Below are 25843 nucleotides of genomic sequence, written 5' to 3'. Positions count from 1 at the left end.
TCGGGTGATGGTGATGAAATCATTCTTTTGGAGAGGGAGCCATGGATGTGTGATCAGCCAATAACAACCTCAATTGGACAATCCTAGTGGATTTTTTCCATGTCAAGAGTTTTTGGCTACATCATATATTTAACTATCCATTTTCAAACCAAAAAATCCAATGAACATGATTTTCTGAACGGGAAGGGTGGTATTGAATATTATTAGTAGCAGGACTTGAGAGCAATCCCTATATTTTCCTCATACACGTACAAGTGCTTGATATCATGAACAAGCATCATGAGCAAGAGCAGCAGAAAAAACCATATGCCTATATGCATTGAACAATCAGGGAAACAGAATGCAGAGCACACGTGCATTTGCAAGCATACTGTGTGCATTCCACAAAGACGCGTAGCTATGAGAAACAGATAATACCTTGCATAAACAAAATACCAAAGCCATTGGGTGCTGCGGCCAATAGAAATCTAGTCTCCAGGGAGTGTGAGTTCTGCAACTGTTTGCTCTCCTCCCAATGGAGCAAACTGCCCAAATGCTTATATACCTAAGACCAAAAATCGTCAAGAACTCATAAAAGAATATGTGAAGTTATTTAGCTTATGCAAATGCACAAAATGAGTACAAGAAGCTATTGATTGTTATTTTACTTATCCCATGCAGGACAGAGCATTTACGTCTCATAGTTAGATGTGGAATTCTTGAATTTATGAACAAGAACCATTGCAAAAGCATTTGCCCTTTACAAATGCTTTCACTAATCAATAACAAAAGTTGGGGGCCAGAAGAGATGGTTAGGCTCAATTGCAGTGTTCCATCTTCTCCATACAGGAATGCCAACCAATTTAGTGAGGCCAAGAAACACACTTGGTAGGTCTATCTGATGGATGGCCCTTACAAAGCAATACATGTGACATGCTGGCAAGTCTTATCTGGAAGCAACATATAAAAAAAGCTTCGTCACTAAACCCATCATTTCAATAAGAAGTTGATCAGAAAACCACCTGAGCAAGTGCAGGAAGATTCTTCATCTGTAAATCCACACGAGACAGAGCTGACCTGAACCCTTCAATATCTAACTTGATAGATTTTTTTTCTCTCATTCCCCTTGGAATCATTCAACAGATCAACAACATTGCGCATATGCTTATTTTTCAAATACTGCTCCACTTAAGGGTACCTCACACAAATATCGCCGATAACATCTCAGAATTCTTTAATAGTTAAGAGTGCCAAATTTTTCTGTCCGCAACATTAAATATCACAGAAACATCTTCCTAAAAGCATGTCAGCATGAGATGAAACATGTTAACAGATTACATTAATATGTGATTATATGCTAGAATAGTAAGAAATGTGAGAAAATGAATTGATCTCAACAAGTATAATTTGGTATGGTAATTTCACATCTATCAACAGAAGCAACGGAAAGAAGGGAAAATTGGAGAAGAAGAGAAAGGAACAAGTGAAGAAAACTGCGGTAACAGCTGATCTTCTTCTATTAGTAGTGTAAAGAACGCTAACCGTCACAGGTGAAGGGAAGAGAGGCCAAGTTATATCCTAAATAGGATAGGGAGACCTCCCTCCCTCCCTCTCTATTTCTCTCAAAAGTTCTCTCCTCCTCTTACAGTTCCATTAGCTCTTTATGTCGGCCTTGAAGAAATGAGGGAAAGACCTGCTGTTTCACGATACCCTTGCATAGGAATATGCATCCAGAAGCTATCATTTTTAGGTTTTCACTTCCCAAAGGTCAATTTATTCTATTTATAATTAAAATGGTTCAACATGTTCAAATGAAAGTTGAACCAAAGAAGCTTAGAAAACATATTTTTCTAGAGCAACCTACAATTTAACTTTTAATCATTTGCTCACATAGTCAATATGAGGTCATGAATGCCCCCAAGTGATGCTAAACAATGACCTGTTGTCACAAACAATGTACACAACTTGGAAAAGGAGAAGGAGACAAAAGGCAATGGTTCACAAACAATATTGTTGCACTCTTCCACTTCAATTGATCAAAGTGTCCACCATGGAAAAAAGCTTTTTTATAGCTCTAGAAAAACATAGTGAGTTGCTTGGACAAGGAACATGAGTAGCAGAAAACCCACGTCTCATAGCCATGGTTGAGGGCTACAAGGTAGCAGCATTCACTCAGCTTTAAGAACGTGTTGTGTATTTTAGGTTCAGCCACTTCCAAAATTCTTTTCCACTGGCCAATAAAATAAATAATAAGAAAGGATGAACTTGTGGACAACATTATATGATATACAAGGTCAAGTTCACAACAGCCCAAAACAATGCAAGGAACCCATCATCCAATATTAGCCTCTCTTCTTGTCAAGAACCACTAGTAGAGATGAGCATACCCCTGACCATGTATTTCCAATGGAATGACCATTCGAATAACTGACTAACAATAAAATGATGTGTCAAAATCAAAAACTTGATTCAAGATATAATACCATGCAGCAAATTAGTTAATCTGCTTTGAAGATCGAAAATAAGTAAACAAAATAAAATAAAATAAAATAAAAAGAACTTGTGGACAACATTATATGATATACAAGGTCAAGTTCACAACAGCCCAAAACAATGCAAGGAACCCATCATCCAATATTAGTGTAAACAACTAAGCCTTCATCAAGACCACTAGTAGAGAGACAAGTGAGTTCCCAATTAGTGTAGGATTGCACCAAGTTAGTTATGGACAAGTTAACGAGACATTTGCAGGAAGAGATCTCAAGGTGCTTGTTGTTTGCAAATGACATAGTTAAGATTAACAAGAGGAGGGAGGGGCAGAGGGCATAAAAACAAAGCTAGATTTATCGAATGATGCTTTAGAATATAAAGGATTCAAAATCATTAGACTAAAACAGTGTAACAAATACATCAAAGAAAACTACACCAATTACCTTAGAAGAAAACCAGAGAAAAGTAAACACACTCGTTCACTTTAAAAGTTGTCAAGTGCAAGACATACCAAGTCAATTTCAGAACCTTCACCAGAGATGTTCTCCAGATTTTCAACATGAACATATTATCCTTATGAAAGCTTTAAAATGTTCTTTTTCCTGTCAATGATTTTCATAATTCCATTTGGCTGCCACTTGATCCCCTGTGTTAAGCAATCATCATAATGGATACCTGATTACCCAAAAACAGATAGATGCTAAGACGGGCATACCTGTGGAACCATCCATTGACCATGACTTCTTTGAGAGAGCTTCTCCATTCGAGTTCCATAGTTTCAAAAGTAAGATACTCTCTAAGCTATCTTGAGAGTAATGCTCTATGTAAACTATAGCATTTGAAAACACTCCAGAAGTGTTAAAGGCTCTAACAGTGTTATTTCTTCTCTCAATTTGTGTCAAACAAGCAAAGACAATACAGATCAATTGCTTAGGGTTAAGTTATAGTAGGAGCAATTGTCGAAGATGCCATATGATCATGAATGGGTGATCGTAGTTGTGATGATAGTTTCATAGACATGATGAGAACAAAAGGGCTCGAAAAAAATAATTTAAGTGAAAAAAGAAAATTACCCTAATTCAAAAAACAAGCTATTGCTCAAGATGAGTGCCACCATTTGTATAAAAAGTTTATGCAGCAAGGTGATAGTATCGAAGTTGATTGTTCATGGTCTTACTTTCAAATCCTCAACTTTACAAAGAGAATAAATTTCAAAGAAGTTCAGAGAAGTAACCTTACTATTACAACTAGACGTCCCTCATGTTAATTGGCCGGGGAAAAAAAAAACATCATTATGATGTGAAAAAACCAACAAACCATTGGATTCCATAGTTTCAAAAGTAAAATATTTTCTAAGCTCTCTTGAAAGTTAAGCTCTATGTAAAGTCCAGCATTTGAAAACACCCCATAAGAATCAAAGGCTCCAACGGTGTTGGTTCTTCTCAATATTTGGGCCAACCAAACAAAACGATACACATGCATAACCGAAATAGAAATAATTGCTCAATGATACAAGTTGTAGGATGTTAGTTGTTTTCACAAACATCAAAAGCATGAGAGCGCACGAAAAAAAAATTATTTTAAATGGAAGAAAAAATGACCTTAATTCAAAAAACGAATACTTGCTTAACAAGACCAAGACAACCACCATGTGCACAAATAGTTTATGAAGCAAGGTGACACCATCAAAGTTAGATTGGTCGCTGTCTTGATTCGACCTTGAAATCGAAAATATTTCTTTTTGAGATTTTCACACACCATTAGTGACGAGTTCAAAAAAGTACCCTTACTATATAGAAGCAATTACTAAGCGATACAAGTTGTAGGATGATTTTAGCACACCATTAGTGAGGAGCAGTGACAAAACGTCAAGATTTCGAGAGTCTTCAACTGACAGGATAAACAACTTTCTGTGACACACTTAAGCTCACTACCAATGAGCCACAAGGACTTCTCAAAGAGAATAATTTTCAAAGGAGTTCAAAAAAGCACCCTTACTAACTAAATGTCCTTTAAGTTAATTGGCTAAAAACAACATCATTATGATGTGAAATAACCAACAAACCATTGGATTCCTTCGTTTCAAAAGTAATATATTTTCTAAGCTCCCTTTAAAGTTAAGCTCTATGTAAAGTTCAGCATCTAAAAACTTACCGTTATGCTCTCTTCATTTTTCTAAGCTCCTTCAAGTCTTTTCTTTTCTCTTTTTTGTACTCTTTCTTCCCGTTCTAAATTAGCTATAGCAACGATGACAAACACCACACTTCTAAATTTAGAATTTTCTTTTGTTTTATAACGACATGGTGTCCCCGCCCCTTTAAGGCGAGACTATTCCCTAAGAAAGAACACGATCACCTGCCAACCACATGCATCGGGTAATCCACGGGAAGGGGGAACCAAACTCGTGTTTTAGGGAAGGAAACCCACAACCAAAGACGTACTCCCAAACTCGTGACGAGTAATCCACAAGGAGGGGAATCAAACTTGGAGTAAGCAATTTTTATACAAGGTAATATCATCTACCCATATGAGGACTTCGATACTAGCAAAGTTTTAACTAATTTGATCTAAATTTACTCATAGAATTCTAGAGTTTAACATTTAATCCACATTGACAGATACCACAATCCTCTTACTCGACTTCTAAATTTTTTCCCCTAGCCACTTTGAGAATAGAAAGTATAGATTGGAATATAAGGATCAAAGGCTTTAATGTATTGATTTTATTTTAGCATAGATCGTCCTTTGGTATTCTTCTTATCAATTTATTTCTTAATCATTAAAATTTTCCTAGTGTTTGATTCTGGTGCAGAATCCTTTTGAAGATGATGCATAAAATTTGTCTATTTTAAATGATGCCCCAATATTTTCAGCTAAAAAAACATTTCGTTATGAGTGACTTCCTAATCCAAGCCTAACTTCATCTTCAGGTAAGAGTTTGACTGTTCATATTTGTCTTGATCCTAATTAAAGATCGACGGTTATTACTTTGATTCCACAACTAATCAACCCTTTGTGTAAAGTGGTGTGAGATTTTGCCTATTGAAGACAATCCAATAGAAAGTAAGCCATGTGCACATTCATGGGACCTCACCCCATCGTCTAGGACAAACCAAAACCTAAAAATGATCACGGGGAAGGAGCGAAGTGATAAGAGGCAAGGCAGAATTTCTAATTCGAATAGGGGATGTAGATGAACATTTTCGTCGAACGAACAACTTATATGCAATCAAAGTCAGTCAACCAACACCCGAGTCGAGTCAGCACGGAGTCGGGTCAGGTGTAGTGGGTCTCCGGAAGTGGGGATTATTTAATAAATAAATTTTCAAAAAAAATCCCCAGTTACACCACGTGTGTCAAGTAATCCACAGGGAGGGGAATCGAACTCTTGTCAGTGGGGAGCAAACCCACGAATAAAGTCATTCGCCCAAACTCATAACATAATCCACATGGAGGGGAAACAAACTCGTGTCTGTGGGAAGCAAACCCACGACCAAAGTCGTTTGCCCCAACTCGTGATAGGTAATCCACAGGGAGGGGAATCACACTTGTGTCTATGGGGAGCAAACCCACAACCAAAGCCATTCACCCAAACTCGTGACGGGTTTTGGGAAGGTTTTTTTTATTTATAACCCCTGTCCATTTAAGGCAAGAACATTCCTTGTAGATGCACGCAATCACCTGCAAACCACGTGCATCAGCAAATCCATGGGGAGGGAATTGAAATCAGTCATTATGCGGCATGAGCATATATGCCTATAGGAGCAAGATCAAGCTTGAAAGGAATGGACAGGCGTAAGTCGGACCAAGTTAGAGCTGACCTGACTTAACCCGATGATAAACCCCTTCGGGGATTCCCTGATACATAACGTGTAGAATAGAGCAACGAGTTCAGTTGGACCAAGTTAGGGCTGACCCGACTCAACCCAGCTTTGAAAGAGACTTGATCCGAACTCGACCCAACTCGGTAAGCAAGTCCAACATGCTTGACCCGATCTGAGTCTAGGTCTGGCCTGGACTAATCCAGACTAAGTCCGACCCGGTCACAGGTACCAAGTCGACTCAAGTCGGCACTGAGTCGGGTCGGGTGTGACGGGTCTCCAGATGTGGAGATTAGAAGAAAAAAAACCTTCCCCAATTACACCACGTACATCGAGTAATCCACAAGGAGGGGAATTGAACTCGTGTCTGTGAGGAGCAAACCCACAACCAAAGTCGTTAGCCCAAACTCATAACAGGTAATCCACGGGGAGGGGAATCAAACTCATGTCTGTGAGGAGTAAACCCACGACCAAAGTTGTTCGCCCCAACTCGTGATAGCTAATCCATGGAGAGGGGAATCACACTCATGTCTATGGGGAGCAAACCCATGACCAAAGCCATTCACCCAAACTCGTAACGGGTTTTGGGAAGTTTTTTTTTAATATAACGACAAGGTGTCCCTGTCCCCATTCCTTTTGAGAAGTGAAACCTCACATCTTTCGAAGATCTAAGTAAAATGAGAAAAAATGATTGGGGTAGGCTCATCCTTGATTATGTATTTGACTATCCTTCTGTTGGAGGTGAATGATATTCAACATTTAGTGAAGTTGTGTGTTGAGTCCAGGTCTGGCCTGGACTAATCCAGACTGAGTCCGACCCAGTCACAGGTACCAAGTCAACTCCAGTCGGCACCGAGTTAGGTCAGGTGTGGCGGGTCTCTAGATGTGAAGATTAGAAAAAAAAAAAAAACCTTCCCCAATTACACCACGTCCATCGAGTAATCCACAAGGAGGGGAATCGAACTTGTGTCTGTGGGGAGCAAACCCACGACCAAAGTCGTTCGCCCAAACTCATAACAGGTAATCCACGAGAAGGGGAATCATACTCATGTCTGTGAGAAGCAAACCCACAACCAAAGTCTTTCGCCCCAACTCGTGATAGTTAATCCATGGGGAGGGGAATCACACTCGTGTCTATAGGGAGAAAAACCATGACCAAAGGCCATTCACCCAAACTCATGACAGGTTTTGGGAAGTTTTTTTTTTTTAAAAAAAAAACAACGGTGTGTCCCCTTCCCTGTTCCTTTTGATAAGTGAAGCCTCACATCTTTCGAAGATCTAAGTAAAATGAGAAAAAATGATTGGGGTAGGCTCATCCTTGATTATGTATTTGACTATCCTTCTGTTGGAAGTGAATGATATTCAACATTTAGTGAAGTTGTGTATTGAATCCAGGTCTGGCCTGGACTAATCCAGACTGAGTCCGACCCGATCACAAGTACCAAGTCAACTCCAGTCGGCACCGAGTCAGGTCAGGTGTGGCGGGTCTCCAGATGTGGGGATTAGAAAAAAAAAAAAACCTTCCCCAATTACACCACGTACATCGAGTAATCCATAGGGAGGGGAATCGAACTTGTGTTTGTGGGGAGCAAACCCACGACCAAAGTCGTTTGCCCAAACTCATAACAGGTAATCCACGGGGAGGGGAATCAAACTCATGTCTGTGAGAAGTAAACTCACGACCAAAGTCATTCGCCCCAACTTGTGATAATAGCTAATCCACGGGGAGGGGAATCACACTCATGTCTATGGGGAGCAAAACCATGACCAAAGCCATTCACCCAAACTCGTGACGGGTTTTGGGAATTTTTTTTGATTTTAATAACAACAAGGTGTCCCCTTCCCCGTTCCTTTTGATAAGTGAAACCTCACATCTTTCGAAGATCTAAGTAAAATGAGAAAAAATGATTGGGGTAGGCTCATCCTTGATTATGTATTTGACTATCCTTCTGTTAGAGGTGAATGATATTCAACATTTAGTGAAGTTGTGTATTGTGTGCTTAGGGTGTAATTATATGTGTAAACTGTCAAACCCTACTAAGATCAAGAGTATCCCAAAATAGGAAAGACACTTAGCATAAAGATTAGTTTGCCTCGAACAAAAATGTCATTCATAAGTGGTATTTTCAAATAATCTATTTTTTAGAGATCAATAAGTTAATCTGTATATGGAGTTTTATTTATTGATAAAAGGTCATTCCAAAAACAAATTTGGGGCATTTAGTTTTCACCTACTAGGAAATCTTGCTTGAAAATCATTTTTAGTTTAGATTCTTCATACTTTTTTACTTCTTTTTTTTTTTTACATTTCTTCTTTATTTATGTCCTTCCTATTTGTTTTTCGTTTTGTATTTTTTGTCTAAGTAAAACCTAAAACTGACAAAAGAATTTAGCTATGGCTCATTTCAAATTGCCTTCTTTTTTTTTTCTTCTTCTTTTTGAGAGAGTTTCATTAAAAAGCCCACGAAATGTGCAAAAGAAAACAACAACCCACCTACTCAATTGAAAAACATGTGAGAGATTAGCAGGATTAACTGGCTTTACATAAGAAGCCCAACCCAAAAAATACATTTAATTTCCCTAACGACCACAACATGCGAAGAACTACAATTCTGAAAACATCTCCTATATGAAAGCAATCTCCACAAAGCTTTCCCCACTTTTCCCACCCCTCTTGAACGCCATGACACAAAAGGTCCGCAACAGAATTCGGCTTCACCTAAGCTTGTATGGAGAGCATTGAGAAAGTAGTCCCACGTCTTTCAAGCAAACATGCAATGAATGAAGAAAGTGATTAATTGCCTCAGCATCTCCCATACACATTTATACATATGTTAGGGTGGGTAAGGGATCTTCTTTGCAAATTATTGATTGCCAACACGCTCTTTCTTCCCACAAGTCAAGCGAACATTGTCGTCCATGTTGGAGCTTTGATGACCATATATAAAAGAATAGACGTGGTACTTGATCATCTTCCCCATAGTTTCTTCCCCATTAACAATTAAAGGGCATTATCATTGTACATACTGTATCAGCTACTGGAATTTTTGGTAGACCTCATAAATATATTCATGTATACCTTCATACATCTCGTTCATTGAAATTAACCGCCATTTAAAAACATCCATCACAGTGAACAATTAAAAGGCACTAACTATCATTGTATAGTCATACAAATATGGGCCTTCAACTAGAAATTGGCCGAGTTGTTCAAACAAGTATGATTTTTAGAACTCATCATATACACATGGCTGGATCACTGGAAAGTAGCCCTCCATCTTAAGGAATTTGACAATTGAGAATGGGCCGGGTTACACCTTCTTCGACATGATATAAACTTAGCCATATAGAAAGTTTGGTCTTAAAAGTTGGCAAGTCGTTCAAACAAATAGGACTTTTAGAACAAGTCATACACATACGGGCCTTCCCCAAAACATATGAATGGTTTGGATCAATGAAAAGAGACCTCCAACTTAAAATTGACCATATCATTGAAACAAGTATAATTTTTAGAATTGAAATAAACTTGGTCACACACATATGAGCCTAGTCCCACCTCCCCTGATTGATTTGAATCATTGAAAAGTAGCCCTCCATATTAAGAATACGACCAATTGAGTACAGGCATACTTATATCCCATTTCGACTTGAAATAAACTTGGTCATAACAAAAATTTGGTGTTGAAAATTGATCGAGTCATTCAAACAACTAGGAATTTTAGGTCATTCAAATACAGGTCTTCCACCCAAATTCAGGAATTGTTTGTATCACTAAATAATAGCCTTCCGGCATTAAATAAGCCAAGCCGTTTAAATAAGTAAAATTTTTAGAAGTAGTCATACACATGGGCCTTCCTCCCAAACATATAAATGGTTTGTATCAACGAAAAGAACCCATCCGACTTGAAATTGGTGGAATTGCTCCAAATGCAGTAATAATAGCAATAACAACAACAATAGACCCTGACCCACTTATGGAGCTATTACTCACAACCTGAATATGGGCCCACCAGTACAGCCAGCACATACTCCCGTCATGGCCACGACGAGTGGTTTATTTGAGCGTTTCCAGAGGCTTAGGCCACCCACTTTTGCGGGCACCCAGTGGTCTAAGCCTCTGGAAATGCTCAAATAGACCACTCATCGTGGCCATGACGGGAGTATGTGCGGGCTGTACTGGTGGGGCCATATTCAGGTTGTGAGTAATAGCTCCCACAAGTGGGTCAGGGTCTGTTGTTGTTGTTATTGTTGTTATTGCTGCATTTGGAGCAGCATTTACCCCATCATATCATGGTTGGGGCCGCTTGAGGTGCAGCTAGGCCGAATAGGTGGCCTATGGTTGGCCAAAGTCAGGCGGCGCACTAAAAGTCGTCCCTGAATTTGATGCCGGCATTAAATAGGCTGAGCCGTTTAAATAATAGCCTTGATCACTATATAGTAGCCCTCCGATATGAAATAAGCTGAGGCATTCAAATAAGTAAAATTTTTAGAAGTAGTCATATACATACGTGCCTTCCTCCCAAACATATGAATGGTTTGGAACACTGAAAAGTAGCCATTCGACTTGAAACTTGCCGAGTCGTTCAAACAAGTATGATTTTTAGAACTATTCATACACATGGGTGGATCACTGGAAAGTAGCACTCCATATTAAGTATTTGAACAATTAAGTACAGGCTGGGTTATCCCTTTTTTGACTTGAAATAAACTTAGCCATATGCAAAGTTTGGTCTTAAAAGTCAGCGGAGTCGTTCAAACGAATAGGATTTTTAGAACTAGTCATACACATATGAGCCTTCCCCCCAAACAAAATAATTGTTTGGATCATTGAATAGTAGCCCTCTGACATGAAATCAATCGAGTCATTCAAATAAGTAAGATTTTTAGAAGCAATCATACACATACGGGCCTTCCTCCCAAACATATGAATGGTTTAGATCACTAAAAAGTAGTTATTCAACTTGAAATTAGTTTAGTTGTCCAAACAAGTATGATTTTTAGAACTAATCATACAAATGGGTGGATCACTAGAAAGTAGCCCTCCATATTAAGGATTTGCACAATTGAGTGCAGGCTAGATTACCATTTTTCAATTGAAATAAACTTAGCCATATGCAAAGTTTGGTCTTAAAAGTCACCAAGTCGTTCAAATAAATAGGATTTTTAGAACTAGTCATACACATATGAGCCTTCCCCCCAAACACAAATTGTTTGGATCACTGAAGAATAGCCCTCCGACTAGAAATCAGTCGAGTCATTCAAACAAGTAGGACTTCTAAAACTAGTCATACACATACGAGCCTAGTCAAATGGATCATTGGAAAGTAGCCCTCCATATTAAGGATTTGGACAATTGAGTAAAGGCTAGATTAGCCATATGCAAAGTTTGGTATTAAAAGTCAGCCGAGTCATTCAAACAAATAAGATTTTTAGAATTAGTCATACATATACAGGCCTTCCACCCGAACATAAATGGTTTGGATCACAAAAAAGTAGCCCTCCGACTTGAAATTGGCCAATTCATTGAAACAAGTATGATTTTTAGAATTAGTCACACACATACGGGTCCAATCCCCCCCTCCCTCGGATGGTTTGGATCACTAAAAAGTAGCACTCCAAGTTAAGGATTTGGGCAATTACGTGCGGACCTATTTACCCCTTTTCGACCTAAAAATAGTCCCCTAATCATATGAATGGTATGGATTACCGAAAACTAGCCATTAACGTTGCCGATTTGGATCACTGAGCATGAGCTAGCTCTTCATATGAAAGGTCCAAATCATCATTAATATGAGCTCCGTCATATGAACAGTTTTATCAAAGAAAATGGGTTGAATCGTATGAACAATTAGGATCACTAGAAATAGTCCCCTAATCATATGGATGGTATGGATTACCAAAAACTAGCCATTCACATTGCCGATTTGGATCACTGAGCATGAGCTAGCCCTTCATATGAAAGGTTCAAATCATTTGATAATGAGCTCACCACAAAACAACAATTCAAAATTAAGAAAACAAGCTATCACCACAACAAAACAATTCAGAATTAAGAAAACAAGCTATCACCACAACAAAATAATTCAGAATTAAGAAAATAAGCTAACTCATTTGAACAACGCGGATCACTAAAAGTACGCTGGACCATGCAGCTAGGTTAGGTCACGACAAATTTGCCTAAACAACTCAAATCACTAAGAACGGGCAAGTCATTTGAACGGCTTAAATGAGCTCAAATCACAAACTAGCCATTAACATTGCCGATTTGGATCACTAAGCATGAGCTAGCTCTTCATATGAAAGGTCCAAATCATCATTAATATGAGCTCCGTCATATGAACATTTTTTTCAAAGAAAATGGGTTGAATCATATGAACAATTAGGATCACTAGAAATAGTCCCCTAATCATATGGATGGTATGGATTACCGAAAACTAGCCATTCACATTGCTGATTTGGATCACTGAGCATGAGCTAGCCCTTCATATGAAAGGTTCAAATCATTTGATAATGAGCTCACCACAAAACGACAATTCAAAATTAAGAAAACAAGCTATCACCACAACAAAACAATTCAGAATTAAGAAAACAAGCTATCACCACAACAAAACAATTCAGAATTAAGAAAACAAGCTAACTCATTTGAACAACGTGGATCACTAAAAGTACGCCGGACCATGCGGCTAGGTTAGGTCATGGCAAATTTGCCTAAACAACTCAAATCACTAAGAACGGGCAAGTCATTTGAACGGCTTAAATGATAGGAGTTTTGCCCACCCATATTTACAATTGGGATCACTCAAATACAGGCCCATTAATAAGTGTTTGGATCAATAAATTGAGCTCAGTTGTAGGAGCAATTTGATAATAGAAAATGGGTCGGCCGAGTCACAAACAATTAGGATAACATGATAGTTCCCGAATTAGATGAATAGTATGAATCACTACAAATTTGCCTAAACAACTAAGATCACTAAGTACAGGCAAATCATCTAAACGGCTTAAATGATACGAGACTGGCCCAACTGTATTTACAATTGGGATCACTCAATACGGATGGAGTAATAAGAGTGTCTGTATCAATAAATTCAGCTCATCATATGAGCAATTTGATCATAGAAAGTGGGCCAAATCACAAACAATTAGGATCACATTATAGTTCCTGAATTAGATGAATGGTATGAATCACTACAAACTTGCCTAAGCAACTAAAATCACTAAGTACAGGCAAATCATCTGAACGCCTTAAATGACACGAGACTAGCCCAACCATATTTACAATTGGGATCACTCAATATGGGCCGAGTAATAAGAGTGTTTGGATCAATAAATTGAGCTCAGTTGTATGAACAGTTTGATCATTAAAAAAATGGGATGACTGAGTATAAGCCAAGTCATATGAATGGGGTTCAGATCATTGATAACGAACTCATCAAAAACAAAACAGTTTGGAATTCAAAAAATGAGTCAACTCATTTGAACAATATGGATACTACCAGTCAAGTGGGCTCATTAGAAATTGACCGAAAAATATTCTCAACTTGGACCGCAAAAAACAAGCTTGAGAATACGATTGGCCCAATAGTTGAACAACTTAGGGGGCGTTTGGCGCATGGTATTAGATGGGATTAGGTGGGATGGAATTGCATTTGGTCCTATGCCAATTCCACTCACTGTTTGGGAAGAATGGAAAAGCTTGGAATTAGATTAAATGGAATTGCATTGGGTCCCGTGCCAATTCCACTCAATGTTAGAAAGTTGTGTAGGTCCCACCATGATGTGTGGGCTATATCCACACCATCCATCCACCCGTTTTTTGAGATCATTTTAGAGAATGGGCCAAAAAATCAAGTAGATCTAAAGCTCAAGTGGAACCCACCATAAAAAGCAGCCGGGATTAAATACCTACCACTGAAAACTTCTTTGGGGCCACATAAGTTTTGGATCCGCCTCATTTTTAGGCCCATGCCATAAAATAAGGTTACAAAACAGATGAACGGTTTGGATATAACACATATGTGTTATTCTCAATAGTTTCAAATGATGGTGGGTATATCCATTCAATGTACCACCGTATTACAAACATAGCATGGAATTAAGCTTATCCCCTTGGTACCAAGGGATCCCCGCCATATGTAATAATTACGTTTTTTTATCCCATCCCACCTAATCCTTCCCAATACCATGCGCCAAACACCCCCTTAGATGATGGAAGACTCATCATCGTCCAACCATATTAACAATTTGATTCGGTTAATATGAGCCAAGTCATATGATGTTTGGATGATTAAAATGAGCTTAGTCATATGAACAGTTTCATCATTCAAAATGGATTGAGTCATGCAAACAATTCGGATCACTAGAAAGTCACCCAATCATATGAATGTTGTGGATCACTAAAATCTAGCCCTCCATACTAACAATTTGAACCATTGGGACAAATCATATGAACAGTTCGAGTCACAAAAAATATGCCCAACCATCTATATGGGTTGAATCACAGGAAATTGGCCCAACCATAATAACAACCTAGCTAAACACAAGTATGGACATATAGTTGACCTGATCATATAAACAACTCCGATAACCGAAGAGTGGCCAAATATATGAACAATTGGAACAATTATTATGGCCCCAATCATAAGAATGGTTTGGATCATTAAAAAATAGCTCATTTATATGAATCGTTCAGCCATTAAAAAATGGCTTGAATCATACGAACAATTTGGGTAACTAAAAAATAGTCCCAATCATATGAATGGTATGAATCATTGAAGACTAGCCCTCTAAATTACTGATTTGGATCATTGAGTATGGGACTAGTCATATGAATTGTCTACAACATTGAAAAATAACCCTCCATATTAACGATTTGCATCACTGATTACCGGCCTAATAATATTAATTGTTTGGATCATTCAAGATTAGCTCACCCAAACATAATAGTTTCAAATGCAGAAAACAGGCCAATTCATCTACATAGCACGGATTAATAAAAATAGGCTAATCTATGTGGTCAGGTTGGATCACTACAAATTCACCCAACTATATTCACACCTTGGATTGTTAAATACATGTGTGCGTCATAGATGATTTGCACAATCATATGAACAACTTAAACAATGGAAGACTAGCCCAACCACATTTAAGATTTGGATCAAATTAGTACGGACCTAGTAATAAGTGTTTAGATCATCAAAAAGAGGATAGTCATATTAGCAGTTTGATCATAGAAAATGGGCTTAGTCACACTCATAATTAGGATCACTAGATATAGTCCCCCAATCATATGAATGGTGGTGTGGATCGCCAAAAACTAGCTCTTCACATTATCACTAAGTATGGGCCTAGTCATATGAATGGTTCAAATCACTAACAATGAGCTCATCCAAACAAAACAGTTTAGAATTCATAAAATGGGTCAATTCAATTCAACAGCATGAATCATTAAAAATAGGCCTAACAATGGGAATAGGTCGAGTGTATGATTAGCCCAATTTACATATGCCTATAGATGATGGAAGATGCCCAACCATATTAACGATTTCGACCACATAATACGAACCTGATCATATGAATGTTTTGATAATTAAAATGAGAGGGCATGGTCATATGAATGTTTTGATAATTGAAATGAGAGGGCATGGTCATATGAATGTTTTGATAATTAAAATGAGCGGATTCATACGAACAGTCTGATTGTAGAAAAACGGGTCAAGTCATACGAACAATTAGGATCACTAGAAAGTCCCCAAATCATATGAATGGTATGGATCATTGAAAACTAGCCCTCCACATTACGATTTGAATCATTTATTATGGGCCTTGTCATATCAATGGTTTGGATAATTAATATAGGCCCATACAAACAAAACAATTTAGTATTCAGTGAATGGGACAAGTCATATGAACTATTTGGATCACTAAAAATAGGCTCAACCATTTGTATAGGTTGAATCATTGAAAATTAGCCCAACCATAATAATGACTTGGATCACTAAACATGGGTCTAGGCATATAACTAGCAATTAGATGATCAATCATCAACATCCTAACGATCCACACAACACAGAACATTGGACAACCAATCACTGCAGATCATTGATATGTAAAGTTAGCCTACTCTTATTGTTAAGAATATTCAGATGGCATCAAACATTAAATGGAAACAACACTGAATAACTGTGACAAAACAAAATTTTGATTCAAAGCGGCAAAGAAATGTAAGATCCACGTACCTCTGCAGCACTAATTTTATTCAGTTGAGAAACAGTCTTCCAAGTCAACCTCATTACCCAAGTTCATCTTAAATGTGCACACCTGTAAAGAGAATCCACAAATAAATAATAGTTAGCCTATGATGAAAGTAAACTGTCCACCATAGCCAAGAAAGCAAGAGAATAGTAAAATGGGATTTGTAAACTCCACGGACATATATACCAACCCATCTACCCACTTCCTCATGTGCCAATGTGGCACATGTAAAGATCCAAACCATCCATCCGACATAGGACTGTCAGCCAGCTTTGGTTCGGGAACGGGGATACCCATACACATTCCTACTAATGGGTAATGCCCCCATACCCAGACCCCTATTGTCAGGCCCAAAATGGGCACCTATACCCATACCCATTGTAGGGTACTAGGTACCCATTAGAATATCACATACCCATTTATGATTTGAAATTTTTCAAAAACAAAAAGAAAGAAGGAAAAAAAGAAAAAGAAAAAGAAATCACACCATTAATTTAAAAGCTTAGATTTTAAAGCATAAAAATAAAATATAAAAAAACATGTGTTTTTAGAATCTAACCGCAATAAGGCAAACACCTAACCAAACTCGATTAGGTTTGCTTATTCCACACACTTCCACATAGGTTTTATTAGAATCTAACCATAGTTAGTTTGAAATTTAACCAAACTCAATTAGGTTGAACAGATCTGCTTATCCCACAAGCACTTCCACACATGACCACGCATCCTAACTTGGACCATTTGTGAGACATCCAAGCTGTGCATATTGTCAGAGATTCAAGTTGTGCATCATAGGGTTCCACATTTAGATGACATTTCCCAAAAGGCCTGCAAACTCATCGTTAGATAGTAAATGCACAAAAACAGACAGTTTAGAAAAATTCTAATGGGTGATTCTCAGCATGTGTGTGCACTCGAGAAGTATGATTGCCACCAACTGATTGGTTAGGACTAGCCGATAATGTTCACTTTTTGACACATGCTTATATGTGTTGGAATATTAAGTGAGTAAGGTCATTTTTGTAAATATGATATTAGTAGGGCTTTTTTGAAAATATTGTATAAAGTGGGCCGTTATGATGTAATAAAGGAAAAAAAAACCTACATATATATTTAATAAGATAATCGAGAGATCCCACATTCTCTCTCTCTTTCTTCAAACCCTCTCTCACATTTTTCTCCCATCTCTCTGGCATTCCTCCTTTTTGGTTCTTTCATTCTTCATGGTATCAGAGCCTTGATCGATCCAACCTCTGTGCAAGACCAACATACATTGGATCCTCCTCGTCTCTCACATTTTTCTCCCATCTCTCTCACATATATCCTCTGGATTACTGGCTACTCCATTTGTCAAATCTACAAAACAACTGGCAAACATGTTAACAAAGGCTCTCAGCTCTCCCATGTTACAAGAAATCTCTAACAAGTTAGGTATGATGGACATTCATGCACCAACTTGAGGGGGAGTGTTGGAATATTAAGTTAGTAGAGTCATTCCTATAAATATGATATTAGCGGAAGGGCTTATTTGCAAATATTGTATAAAGTGGGCTGTTATGATGTAACAAAGGAAAAAACCCTACATATATTGAATAAGATAATAGAGAGATCCCATGTTCTCTCTCTCTTTCTCTGAACCCTCTCTCTCACATTTTTCTCCCATCTCTCTCACATTCCTCCTCTTTGGTTCTTTCATTCTTCAATATGTTCCTCGGCTAAGAGTTTGAATGTGAAGCCCATAGTTCTTTGATCGAGACAGTTGATGAATGGGTTGCCCCAAAAATATCCCAAAATGGAAGTCTCTCTTAATCTCAACTCTTACCCTTAGATCATTTGGATACTACTCACAAGTAAACATACATCTAGATTGGAGATGCAAACACACATGAGAATTCCATACATACATCATCGAGTTTGGACTAGGTTTGGGTATGGGTATACCCATGCCCAGCTTGTTTATTAATCAAGCTCGTAAAGAAAACACCCATTTGGATCTTCTTATCCTGCACGAACTTCCACACATGGCCACGCATCCTAACTTGGACCATTTGTGAGACATCCAAGCCATACATCACAGGGTTCCACATTTACAACTTCAACAAGTGGTTGAGTGGATCTGCTTATCCCACACACACTTCCACACATGGCCACACAAATCCCACAACAGAAAAGTGTAGACTATTAGTAAAGAATACAAAACAATTTTATTCAAGAATAACATTAGCCTTTGCTATTGTCAGAGATCCAAGTCGTGCATCATAGCATTCCACAATTACAACTTAAACAATTGGTTGAGTGGATCTACTACTTATCCCACATGCACTTCCACACATGGCCACGCAAATCCCACGACATAAAATAGTGGACTATAAGTAAAGAATACAAAACAGTCATATTCAAGAATAACATTAGCCTTTGCTACTACCACCTTAATTGAATTTTCATTTCGCAGGTTATGTTTCATCGGTACAATCCAAATGCATTGTATACACAACATTCAAAAGTTCAGCCACACATAATAACATGAATCAAAAGGGCAAGAAATAAGTACAACCAAAGTACATCTAGTTAGAAGAACATCAATACCAAGCAGGAAAAGGCATTATTACAACTTACACTATTGGAGTTAATGTAGGATTACTGAAATAGCTAATGCAATACCTAACTAAATCAGCCATCAATTTTGATATATTGATAAGATTCCTCAGTCTCAAAAAGGAACCAAGACTTGAGATACCATTTTAGCGGACAAATGACAGAGGATATAAACACCATGGAGCGTTATAGCAATAGTCTAGGGACATTCTTAAGAAGAGATCAGGGCTCATGGCATCATAATTACCAAAATGAGTCATGTTGTTTTGGATTCAAACAAAGAAGCAGATGTTCTTGTGAAGATGGTGGTGATAGATTAGTAGTTGGGAATTGCACTCCCTTTTGTTGTTCGTCTTGTATTCTTATCTCAAATTTTTCTTTCCTTTCTTCAATAAAGTTTTTATTGATGCGAATAATAAAGTTTCTACATAGGAAACTGTGGTGATTGACTGTTAATGGGCCACAAAAGTTTTGGATCAAGCTGATATTTATTTTCCCCTTCATCTAGGCTTATGTGACCTTATCAACAGATTGAATGGCAAATAAACACCACAGAAACATTAAGGTGTGCCCGAGAAGTTTTTAATGGTAGGACATTCAGTCACACCTAAGATTTGAATTATTTAAAAAAAAAAAAATTGATTTTTTTTTAAAGATGGAGAATGTGGATATATAAAACACATATATTAAAGTGGGCCCCATGGTAAGGGTGATGACGTGATCACGTGACCGTGGGGGCATATTAGGCATAAGCATAAAATTAAATAGATTCAAATTTCAGTACCACACCATGGGAACCATGGTGATTGTACACCATTAAAATAATTTCTTATAAGCTATACCTTTTGGTCAGGCATATATTTGTGTTTTCCCATCATCCAAGTCAACATAAGGTTGAATTACAAACAAAAATCAAGGTGAGCTTTGAGAACTTTTTAATGGTGGGTATTCATTCAATCACTACTATTTCTTATGGTGTGGTCCACTAAAGACCTGGTTTACAGAGCCACTATGCATTGGGTATGGAAGATCTATTTGGAATCCATTTGAGGATTTTATTGTTGTTCAAACCCACCATCCATGGACCTATTCAGGGGCAGATCTTGACCGCCCATTCATGGACATCCAGTTTCAGATCAAGGCCACTGGGTGCGATTCCACATCTAGATTCCATCTAGGGATGATGGCGGCATATATTGCCATTGTTGCTAGCCCATGGATTAATGAAAGAGTTTATAATAGTTCATAAAGGGGAAGGGAGAAGACCCTACTGCTGCCAGCAACCTTGACTAACAGCTACGCCATTGGTTTTTCGAGTGGTTGTCGGATTCCAGAAAATCGACATGGGGTTAAACCCCATGAAGGGCGACCCCGTGAGGTTGACTTTCCCCCTATGTCTTCCTCACTTTTCGGCATCCAGCAGGGTTAGCGAGAATTGTCATTCTCGTGGCTGTAACAGTTCCCCAAAATCCATACAGAGCAAAAAAAAAAAAAAAAAAAAAAAAAAAAGAGGAAGGGAAAAAAAAATTCGAAACGCTCACATAGTCACATCACGATTAGCAATCATGGACGCCCTTTTTTAAAAGGAATATCAGATTCATTCAAGGCCGGATCTCTCTGATGAGGTCATTGCGCGGCCGTCCATCTTCTCCAGAACTGTGTGGCTGTTGAACTCTCTTCATCGGCTGGGGATTCGATAGAGAGTCGGATGATGTCGTCACATCCATAGGATTCCAGGTCTTAGAGGTTAGATGGGGAGATGAATGGTGGGCCATTGATTGATTGAGAGAGCTCTGAAACCGTAGAAAAATGAGAGAGAGTCGCTCCTTTCTTGGGACGACGGAGTCGGATGCAATATGTTTAAATGAGAAAACGAAAAAGGAAAGTGATTTTTTGTGAATCCTACCGTTATAAGCTTATTTCTTATAGGTGGGATCGACCACATTGTCTCCCTTCATGACACGTGGAGTAAGAATAGAGATATTACCAATATAAGCCTCTTTCTTAACTATTAAGCTATCTTTCTCAACTATTAAGTAAGAATAGGTGGGCCACCGTGATTTTTGTGAGGGCGCGGATTAGAAACAGACAAGGTCAGTGGCCAAATCGCTATTGAAGTGACGTCACCAAGCTCTGTGGACCCAACCATGATGCATGTGTTGTATCCATACCGTCCAACCATTTGTAAAGATCATTTTATGGCGTGAGAAAAAGAATGAGATAGATTTAAAGTTCAAGTGGACCCACCACAGAAAACCGTGGGGTCAGTCAAACCCACCGTTGAAACATTTATAGGGCCCACCATGATGTATTTTTTAGATCCAACCTATTAATAAGTTAACATAGAGACAAATGAAGTGAAAACAAAAATATAAGTTTGATCCGAAACTTTTGTAGCCCGTAATAAGTTTTGAACAGTGAATGTCATTGTCCCCACTGTTTTCTATGGTGGGGTCCACTTGAACTTTAGATCTATCTCATTATTTTTCTCATGCCATAAAACAATATCTCCAAATGGATGGATGGCATGGATATAACACATGCATCTTGGTGGGGTCCACAAAGCTTGGGACATCACTTCAGTAGCGATTTGGCTACTGACCTTGTCAGTATCTAATCTACCCCCTTTTTGTGAATCCTCCCTGTTCAACCCTTTTTGAGGTCACATGGCCCAAAAATTAAAGCATATCCAAAAAAAAAGTGGGCAACAAAATGGAAGGATCCATAGTTATGTTTATATACCATCCATTCTACGTAATATAATGATGTTATGAACAGGATGAACCGAAAATACAAGAAAATTAGCCTAATACAAAACTTAATGTGCCCTAATACATACATGTACATTAGACTGTTGGACTGACCAATTCTCATTCAACCTTATGGATGGTCTGTTTCTTGAAATATGCAGTAAATTGGTGTTTCAACACATTCAATCCGTAAACAAATTTGAGGACCATTTCTCTAGATATATTGACAATCCAAACAAGGCCATACATAGGATAGTATGCTAAATGGTGTACTTTTGGGCCATAGCTCTCACTATGGAGATGACCTAGTGCCAAAAATCAGGACCATACACTCTTCCAAATGTACACACATGCACATTAGACTGCACTGTTGGCAAGTATTTTTAAACCATTGATTGTTTTCATGCACGGTACCGAGCCTGATTTTTGCACCAGTTCACCTGCATGGTTGCATCCACCTTATGCATAAAACAGATCTCCCATGCACGTGCCAGGTTGGCATGCGGTGCTGAATGAGAATGTGAGTTTTGGTAAGATACACTTGGGGCTAGCAACCGTCATGTAAACTGAAACCAGAATCAAGATATAAAGGCAGTGGTTTGTTTAGCCCATGTGCATGTGGAGCCCTGCCCATCCACGCTCATGTTCACACATGAGCAAATACAGCACACACACAGCACATGAGCTTCCTATCAGGTCAAGTGGGCCTCACTGTTTGGATCAATTGCCTAAACATCTGGTTGTTTCTGTCAAGTGAGCCATAGAGCGTAGTTAAAGACTCAGTGAGTTGACCAGACCCGTTCAGCCCGGAGGTGAGTTGCGATTCATCTAAGTTTGGGGCTGAATAGGGCTGACTCACCCAATTCAGTCGTGACTTAGAGGTCTGACCCTTGACATCAACCCGAATCAGGTCTGACTAAGTCCAAGTCGACTCATGCTCATATCAGACTCGTTCGAGTCCTAAAAGCATACCACAGCGTACAAAACCAAGGGGCCGTAGTCTTCCCTTTTTTGTACATTGTGGCACCTCTCAGGAGTGAAACAACATGCAGTCTAAGATAGAAGGACTAATCAGTGTGGCCCACCTAATGGAAACCTCAATTCTCGCACACATGCATCAAATTGGCACATGTGCTTGAGTGTGAGAGCAGGGCCAGACACAAATGCGTCGACTCAGCAAACCTTTCTATATGCGAAGGGGATTTCATTGACCCTACAACACCATTTGATATAAAAATAGCAGACATTTGATTAATTACAAATCTTCCACTCGCGGATGACGAAATGTAGTCCACTGTCATACCTAACGGATGACCTTCCAATGGTGCCTCTCCTAAACAAGAAGCCCCACGCCCTTCGTGGAGAGGTTCGATCCTAGCCGTGTAAGATCGCTTCCATTATCTGCAACCAAAACTAGTAATAAAATGGATTGCGATCAGGAAAAAACAAAGATGCAATAATCACATGAATCAGAGAAATGGAGAAATAGAGAAATTTCTAGAAGACAGAGAAAGAGAGAGAGAGAGAGAGAGAGAGAGAGAGAGAGAGAGAGAGAAACCGAGAGAGGCAAGAACGCGCGAAAATTTCAACGGAGATTGGTGCGCTACGCACTTACAATACGCTTGAATCACTCTCTCAATGGCGATGAGAGAGGGAAAGAGGTTTTCAGAGAGAGAGAGAGAAGGGGGGCGGGCAGGAAGGGAGAGGTTTTCAGAGACAAGGAGAGAGAGAGAGAGAGAGAGAGAGAGAGATGGCTTTCTTGGCTAGCAAGAAAGACCCTCTTATATAGATAAATGAAGACCACCGACCGTAGAAGGGTTATTTGGTCATTTAAGAAAAAAAATGAGTAATTAGGAAAGTGAAAACAACTGTCGACCGTTTTACATACCTGAACGTGTGACGGGCTCTTTCTTGGAACGTGATCGCTCACACGTGTTATCGACGCAAGTGTAGAGATCCATGCCGCTCATTACGTGTGCTTGTAATGAAGATGAGTTTGGTGGGATCAGATCGGTTTGATCGTCAGGTAACAGACACATAGCAATAAAAGGGGTTTTAACATAAAAAGACCAATGTTGCGGATTGAATTTGCACTTGTGGTCCACCAGATCAGGTGACGTGCTATCTTAGGTTAGCATTTTTTCACGGTGGCTTCATTCATTCAATCTGTCATGCTTACCCAGGCTGCATGCAGGCTACTGATATCGACGCTCCTGCTGAGTAGCAGTCTTTTTCTGCAACCCCAGGTCATACGTATCTGCCGTTCCACTTCTTTTACCTACACGTGTCGTGTCGTATAATGATTAAAAGATTTTCAGTCGCGCTATCGTTAGATGATTTTGACAATTGGCATGGGGCGGGAAAGACACTAGTTACACTTTCCCATTTTGAATTCATTGTACGTGCGCCTTAGAGAGCAGATTCGCTGAGGCGGGGTAGAGCCGGGCATTTTATACCCAACGGTAGATCCAGCCTGATCATACTCGATCCGACCCAATTCGAACAGAACCGATGGTCAGGATTGATCAGGATTGGGTAGCGTAATCCAGATCAGAATTATTTTCGGGTCGAATCCGGATAAGCCCTGTTCCGAACCGACCCGATCCGGAACCAGATCCGATTGGATCCGATTCGAACCGACCTGATCCAGAACCAGATCTGATTGGATCCGATTCGAACCGACCCGATCCGGAACCAGATCCAATTGGATCCGATTCAGACCGACCCGATCCAGACCGTATATATTTGTGTGTGTGTGTGTGTGTGTGTGTGTGTATAACTTTTACCGCTTAGACTTTAGGTTCGGCGCCAAAAAATCCCGCACAATGTACTCTCTATTTCTCTCTCTCTCTAGATTTGTGATTCTCTCTCTGTATGTCTCTCTATTTTCTCTATATTTGTGATTCTTTCTCTGTATGTCTCTCTATTTTCTCTATATTTGTGATTCTTTCTCTGTATGTCTCTCTATTTCTATTGAAGAAGAAGGCAAGATATCTTTGCTGGAGAGAGATATATTGAGATCTTGTGTATGAAAGAGAGAAAGAAGGAAAGAGAAAGAGAGTCACAGGTATGTTTTATATCCAAATCGTCCATCCATTTGACGAGCTTATTTTAAGGCTTTGGATATTCATCAATTTTAGGTTCAACCACTAAAATAATATGGAAAAACGAATGGACGGCGTGGATAAATCACATGCATTCAGGGTGGGCCCCAACAGTGAGGTATAATAAGAGGATTCGTTGGTGTACCACGGAAACAGATTGGCTACTCCCCCTGACACCAGCCAATGGCTGGTGGTTGGTGCTCCATGGGCCCCACCATGATGTATTTGTTTCATCCATGCTGTCCGTATATTTTTAAAAATCATTTTAAGGCCTGAGACCAAAGATGAGGTTATCTCAATCTCAAGTGGACCACATTAGAGGAAACAGTTTTGAATGAGTATCGACCATTCAAAACATTTTGGGGCCATAAAAGTTTTGGATCAAGCTGATTTTTGTTTTTTCCCTTTATCTGAGCCTGTATGACCTAATCAACAGATTGGATGTCAAATAAATAGTACAATAGGCCTTAGGAGGATTTTAATGGTGGATATCTAATAACTATTGTTTTCATGTGGTGTGGTCCACCTGAGATTTATATATCTCTCGATTTTGGGATCAAGCACTAAAATGATCTTTAAAAATGGATGAACGGAATGGATGAAACACATACATCATGGTGGGGCCCACAGAGCACTAACCACTAGCCACGGGGCGGGTGGCAAGGGGAGTAGCCAATCCGTACACACAAGCTAGCTATAGCTAGCTATAGGTATGTGTCGTGCCAAGACGGACATGGATTTTCGTGAAAGGAAGTTCCTGCGTTGGGAACCCATGTGGGACCCACTGCGATGTTTGTGCGAAATCCTCCCCGTCCATACATTTTGTGAGTTCATTTCAACACATGAGGCT

General features: G+C 39.0%; 2 long non-coding RNA genes across 5 annotated transcripts; one reads left to right on the top strand and one right to left on the bottom strand.

Annotated features, from left to right (window-relative positions):
• Positions 1-988: 988 nt before the first annotated feature.
• LOC131250965 (uncharacterized) lies at positions 989-23901 on the bottom strand. 4 transcript variants are annotated; one of them, XR_009173537.1, is made up of 5 exons: positions 23778-23901; positions 23193-23290; positions 16529-16610; positions 3185-3289; positions 2890-3115 (listed from the first exon to the last, which is right to left on the bottom strand). It is a non-coding gene; the product is annotated as an uncharacterized LOC131250965 (long non-coding RNA). The 4 variants fall into 4 exon arrangements; XR_009173535.1 differs by lacking the exon at positions 23778-23901 and adding an exon at positions 23448-23581; XR_009173531.1 differs by lacking the exons at positions 16529-16610; positions 23193-23290; positions 23778-23901 and adding an exon at positions 989-1166 and having other exon boundaries at positions 2981-3115; positions 3185-6095.
• Positions 7524-8110, top strand: LOC131250983 (uncharacterized). Its single transcript, XR_009173539.1, has 3 exons — positions 7524-7667; positions 7758-7919; positions 8005-8110. It is a non-coding gene; the product is annotated as an uncharacterized LOC131250983 (long non-coding RNA).
• Positions 23902-25843: the final 1942 nt, after the last annotated feature.

Source organism: Magnolia sinica, chromosome 1 (genome assembly GCF_029962835.1).
Source record: "Magnolia sinica isolate HGM2019 chromosome 1, MsV1, whole genome shotgun sequence".
Classification (NCBI taxonomy): domain Eukaryota; kingdom Viridiplantae; phylum Streptophyta; class Magnoliopsida; order Magnoliales; family Magnoliaceae; genus Magnolia; species Magnolia sinica.
The sequence above is the reverse complement of the archived record's forward strand: the minus strand, read 5'-3'. Positions and strand labels throughout refer to the sequence as shown.